Source organism: Solanum lycopersicum, chromosome 12 (assembly GCF_036512215.1).
Source record: "Solanum lycopersicum chromosome 12, SLM_r2.1".
Lineage (NCBI taxonomy): Eukaryota > Viridiplantae > Streptophyta > Magnoliopsida > Solanales > Solanaceae > Solanum > Solanum lycopersicum.
Genome location: NC_090811.1, coordinates 63,158,716 through 63,165,565, shown reverse-complemented (window position 1 = coordinate 63,165,565; position 6,850 = coordinate 63,158,716). Strand labels below are relative to the sequence as shown.

Below are 6,850 nucleotides of genomic sequence, written 5' to 3'. Positions count from 1 at the left end.
ATGTTTAAAAATGATTATAAACATATTTGTCTCCTCTATTATTCAATTGATAAAGAAGCTATATTATACAATTCGAATTCTGCAAATATAATCGAATACGAAAATTTTTTGAAAGCGGAAATTTTCGAATCCTACACCAACAATTTATTCCTTTCGATTTTATTCATACTTTGGAGATCAGGTATTTTTTTAAATTTTTTAATATGAATACGTTAAATGTTTGTATGATTTGAATTTTTTTTGAAAGATCATCTTATATTCCATTTATATCAATATAAAATCTCTGAACAATATAAGCAACAATAATATAATTATATATGATTATATGATGTGTACGGCTGGATATGTGTTTGATTCTGTTTAGACCCATATTAGTTATGTTTTTTTTTATTTCTTGTTTTTAACAATATGAAATTCTATATGTATTAATTTTGAAACGGTTGTTAGTGTGTGATAAAAGTTGTGAATTTGAGTTCGAACTTTACCGATTTTGATACCCTTTGAAACGTACACTTTTTTGATTGTAGATTGGACACATTTTTTTTTGGATTTTGGAATACTATTGAAATGTGATCATCACTTATATATTTGTTATTGTAGCTATGGGAAGCATTAGTTTATTGGTCATGCATTCTGGGAGGTGGAACAATGAAAATTGCTATGTTGATTACAGTACGGAAGCAATTGTGTTAAAAGAGCATGCGACATTTAGAGAACTAATGGATCTTGTTTCAAATCAAATTTGTGTTGACTTGAGCTTCAACATTGTGAAACTTAAATATAAGATAGAGGGTAGTACTGCACCTCTGGAAATACACAACGACATGGGCGTGAGAGTGTATGTGTCGTTGAAAAAAATAACAAAGAATTGTCAAAGTATCCTATATGTGTATCCGTATTTGTGAACGACTGTCAATTAGCTGATATAAATATGTTTGAAGATGGATTCGAAATGTGTGGGCCTGGTGGAATAGATATAGTTGATACAGAATCATTAGTGCTTAGTGTGCAGAACAATAGCGATAACATGAATTGCGACATTATTACAAACGCCAAACATAAGGTAGTGTTGGAAGATCAAGTTTATAAGGACAAGGGAACTTTAAAGGCTGTGATGACGCAATACGCTATTGATCATAGATTCCAATGGAAAACGGACAGATCGAGTCAAACATGGTATGTGTATTTGGGTTGGATTCTCTTATAATTTTTTTTCATTATATTTTTTACATTATATCAAATATTTATTTGTATTTTACCTAATTCTAATATGGTGTTATTCAAACAGTTATACACTTGTTTGTGTCTCTGATAATTGTGGGTGGGTGTTGAAGTCGTTAAGTATCAATAAATCTGGAATGTTCAGAATTAGAAAATTCGTAGATGATCACACGTGTCCATTGAAAGATAAGGTTTATGAACAACGTCAAGCAACAAGCAATCTTAATGGAGGTATGATACAACCCAAGTTAATTGATCATAAAAGGAAGTTGACGCCAAAGGATATACAACAAGATGTCAGCTTAGCTCTTAGAGTAAATGTATCATACTCAGTGGCGTGGAAGGCTAAATAAAAAGGATGTAATTTCTTTAAGAGGTACCCCATCTGGTTCTTATGGTAAACTTTCGAGCTACTTATACGTATTGGACGCTACCTACCCTGGATCTCATATAAGGATGAAGAAAACCAATGAATCTTTATCTTTTTATTTCGCTCTTCCCGTTCATAAAAGGTTTTGAGTTTTGTAAACCAATTGTCGTAGTTGATGGCAGCTACCTCAGGGGCACTTACAATGGAGTATTTGTTTCTGCAAGTACTGTTGATGGAGCAGGTATTGGAATGATAATATATACACTTTGTTTTGTTGATTAATATATTTATTCTATATGAAATAAAAACTTTATTAAATGTTTTGTCTGTAGGAAATATATTGCTGCTGGCATATGGAATTATTAATTCAGAAAATGATGCATCCTGGACTTGGTTTTTTGAACAGTTTAGAGAAGCGCATGGCGTTAAATATAACATGTGCGTTGTGTCTAATCGAAACGAAAGTATTATAAAGGCAGTTTCGAGGGTATTTGATAGAGTTCCTCATTATGCCTGTATTTGGCATTTGTGGAAAAATGTGAAAACACTATTTAAAAAGTCACACAATAGTCTGTCGGAAGTTTTTATGGGATGACAAAGGCATACAAACAATCTGAATTTGATGAACTGATGGAAAAGGTTGAACAAGTTGATGTTCGTGTAAAAAATTACTTGGAATCAGCACGTTATGAAAAATGGGCTAGGGTATATGCAACCGTTGATCGAGGAATGTTTATGACATCAAACATAGCTGAGTGCATAAATGCTTGTCTATTTGAAGCAAGGGAATTGCCGGTATACAATTTTCTTGAAGAATTAAGATAGATGTTTGCAAGATGGAATTTGAAAAATCATACGTCTGCTTCACATACATTCACCACACTTTGTGGTAGACCACAAGAGATGCTTGTTGCTAATGAAGAAGCATCATTACATATGAAGGTATGTTGTTACGATTTATATGTTCATCAAAATTATATGACATAAATGTTTTATTTTTGTAGGTTGTGCCATCAAATAACTATGTGTTTAGTGTTCATCACGAAGGAAGAACTTACATTGTTTGTTTGGAAAATAAAACTTGTACTTGCAAGAGGTTTCAAATAGATGAAATACCATGTTCGCACACTTGGGCTGTTTTAAAGAAGAAACATTTTGATGTTGGGTCATATTGTTCCGACGTGTACAAGCCAAGTAACTTGTTGAATACATATAGCATTCCAATTCGTCCGTTACCTGATCAAAACGAGTGGAATGTACCTGGGTATATTAAGGACTGGATAGTGCAGCCTCCAAATCACAAAAGCTCCCTGGAAGGCCATCCAAAAAGTATCGTGACAAGACGTATAGCGAGCTATATTGTAAGAAGAGAAAGAATTCTTGCAGTACGTGTGGGTTTAAAGGGCATAATAGGCGTTCATGTAGGAATGGACCGTGTATTGTGTAGTTAATGATGTTTCATTTTTTGTATATTTTTAGAGTTAGGTTTCTTCCAGACTTCTAATGCCTTCTGGGTAATAAAATAACATGGACTTCTTTGTTCATGGTTGTATCTTGAAATGTATTCGCTCTACGTCTTCTCTCGAATAATATTACTTGTATTCGAAATCTGATTGTATCTACGTTTTAATACCAAACGTATACATCCATTTGAATGCATACAATTGTTGGATTCTTCTATTCTAAATTTGGCAAATATTTTTTTTGTATACGTTGTCTTTCGATAAGTGTTCATTCATATCCATGTTTTCAATATATATTATATTTGTCCTATCTAAATTTTATGAGTGAACTTGTATGTGTCACATACAAAACCTTTGCAGTTACTTGTATTCCAGTTGAATTGTATTTATAATATAATATAAATTATATTTTGTAACATTTTAATGAATGCAAATTTTTTTTCTTCGTTTTCTATTAAAATGTATTTGTATCCCTGGTACTAATATATTTTGAGGAAGTGTTCATATTTATGTTTTTAATCTATATTGTATTTGCTCTATCTATAATGTATGCGTAAAATTGTATGAGTAAGAAACAAAATAAGTGCAGTTACTTGTATTCAAGTTAAATTGTATTTATAATATAATATAAATTATTTTTGTAACATTTTAAAGCATACAATTTTATTTTTTTTGGTATACGTGTTCTCTCTAAAAGTATTCATATTCGCTATACGTATTCTATCTTTTTTATGTTGTTAGTATTATTAATTGTATTTACAATTTAATAATTGAATACCAAGTCTTACATCCATTTGAAACATATGAATGCATACAGTTTGCTAGATTATTCTAATTGTTTTGGTATACCTTTTATAACGAAATGTATTCGTATCCATGATTTTAATCTACATTATATTTGTTCTATATATATTGTATGTTGGTAGAATCATATGTATGTTGATAGAATCATATTTATTGCATTTAAACATCAAAAATGAGTTTTGTGTACCCCACATGCAATACTTAAGCTTGAACACTTTAATATTAACCCAAAACCTTTGAAACCATAACTTCAAGATTTTATACATTAATAAACACAAAAGAACTGGAACCCTTTAAAATCGTTTCATAGAATACAAAAACTAATGTTCAATTACACATCAATAAATGGACAACAACTAATCTATTTGAATTGTATCAATCTCCTCCATTGCTACATTGAATCAGCTATATCGTGGAGGTGCTTCATTGTCACCTATTGCTCCGGAATCATTCTTTTGTTGTCCATAATTCCAAAGAAGTGTAGCATATCTTGATCGTAAATACGATGCAACCAAAATATTCGCTGGAATACCTTGACCGTATGATAGGTATTCGGCAAAAGCTAGCATATAAATACCACAATCCCTATAATATAAGAAATTAAAAGTTAGTACATTAAAGAAATCATTCTCTTGTTGAGCTTGCAATACATCAATTCCTTTATTGTTGTAATATTCATTGACTGATAACTTCAAAGGGATCAACTGAGACAGTTTAACTATCTCTGCCTTGATAGCTGCATCGTGACTTGCTGCCCTATATGAGTCATACACGTTGATACACTTATCATTCAATGATATCACAGTCAACACCCAATGAAATTTCTCCTTGACGTGGACAGGAACAAAAACATAATCAATCTTATGCCAAGGTGTAGCAGCATGCATTTTGTACCCTCTAATGTATTCACCAATGACATGCTCTTCATCGGCACAACCAACATCGCTATCTAAATCCAAATATTTTTCAAATAGCAGAGATCTTTGAACTAAATACACAATCTACAGTTGTGTATTTATAGCTGCCTCCAACATTATACTTGGCTTTTTTTCGTAGATAATATAAAATCACATCAACATGCTTACAAATTTAAACACAAATGTATAAATACTCTAACTACTAATCAATCATTGTTTGTAAATATAAATGCTAAACAACTTTTACCGAGTTGTTCAATAACTGTCCTTTGAAAAACAGATTATAGAACCAATTCTTATTGTCTACTATGAGAACGCCAAGGTTAATGGCCACAGAAATTTCAGCTAGATTCTTCTAGTAATGGTCTTGATCATGCTTCCTAAAAACAGAATAAAAATAGAAACAGTATACCATTCATTAAAAAAATAAAGTAATTACTATCAACATTTAAATACAAAAAAAACAAGAAAACCTATATATAAGCTGCATCTAACAATAACTATTGTTGAAACACAAACAAACATTTAACCGAATACAAAAATTTAAACAGTTATATTTTAAAAATATCTTGTAATTATTCACCAATGACTTACTTTCTGTCATGCTTTGTAAGTAAGCCATCTCGGATCCATGAACGGAACGCATCCCACAACGTTATATCATAATCGCCAGATATCAAATCAAATATAAAAGGGTGTTTCAATTAAAAAATGTGGGGCTGACTTGATGAACTACCTGAAATGGTTCAAAACACTATAAATTAAATACACACTAACATTAGCAATAAAAAAAATGATTACATTAACAAAAGTATTAAAATAATGAAATATTGTACCAGCAAATGATCCAAAATTGATAAGATACGGAGATGTATTATAAGGACATGGACGTCTATTCCTACGCGTAGGTAATGGCGTCTGTTCGTTATTGCTGATAGGTTGAACTATCATCAAATTTTCACCGTTCGTACCCAATTGGACATCGATAGTGGCCTGATCTGCCTTTGTTATAATGCATCCTGCAATTGTTGTTATACAAAATCAGAACTTCAATAAAGTGTTGATATACAAAATCAGGACTTCAACAAAAGACGCTAAAAAAATCGAAACCGAAATTTGAACTAACCTTGCCACCACGAAATCTGTTTTTAATAATGAATCTAGCTCAAAAATCTTCTTGATTCCTTGATAATCAATGGCTTTTCCTAATCTTAAAAATTGAAAAAAAAAATCACAACAGATGGACAAAAAATACAAAATCATAAATGTATGATGTATATTAAAACAAAAATCACATAAATTGTCCATAAATTCTTGATAAACAAAATCTGAACTTGAACAAAAAACGCTCAAAAAATCAAAACCAAAATTTAATCTAACCTTTCCACCACGAAATCTGCTTTAATAATGAACCTAGCTCGAGAATCTGCTTGAATCCTTGATAACAATGGCTTTGATGAAGAAATCTGGAAAATTTGAACAAGGAACTAGAAAATTTTTGGCTGAAAATATTGAATTGATTTTAATTTTTACCTTTCTTGGAACTTTACACTAAAATTTAATTAATTAATTTCTTTTTTTTCATTAAATGTTATTGGACCATGTTTTGGTCCAATCAACGTGTTTCCATTTATATATTAATTTAATAATACCAAAATATACTAAAATCTGAAATACACATATTTAATAAAAATATGTACAATTATAACATATTGCTATTTTGTCATTTTCACTAAAAATTTTAAATTAATGTTATTTTGATTAATTATGTTCTTAAACTTGTCTTAATTGCTAATTTTTATTTTAGGACAGGTACAATGGGCCTGAGGTCTAAAAACGAAGTGGGTTAAAGACCAAAAAGGTCAAATGGGTTCAAATATCGGTTCAGACGGACAAAAATTTTGGACCCAACTATCTCTCTCTCTTGCTCTTATTTCTTCGTTTATTTATTTGCTATTATTTATTGTTAGTTTTAGGGTCGACAATTTCAAATTCTCCGTGAAACATCGTGATGTTTTATCGACTTAAAATTAAATTAGATTTAAATAGATTTAAAATAACAAATTTTACAAGTT

General features: G+C 30.6%; 1 long non-coding RNA gene across 1 annotated transcript; it reads right to left on the bottom strand.

The window, feature by feature from the left end:
- Window positions 1-4,073: 4,073 nt before the first annotated feature.
- On the bottom strand, window positions 4,074-6,293 carry LOC109119078 (uncharacterized). The gene is made up of 5 exons (XR_011213108.1): window positions 6,156-6,293; window positions 5,902-5,985; window positions 5,612-5,794; window positions 5,370-5,511; window positions 4,074-4,443 (listed from the first exon to the last, which is right to left on the bottom strand). It is a non-coding gene; the product is annotated as an uncharacterized lncRNA (long non-coding RNA).
- Between the last annotated feature and the right edge of the window lie 557 nt (window positions 6,294-6,850).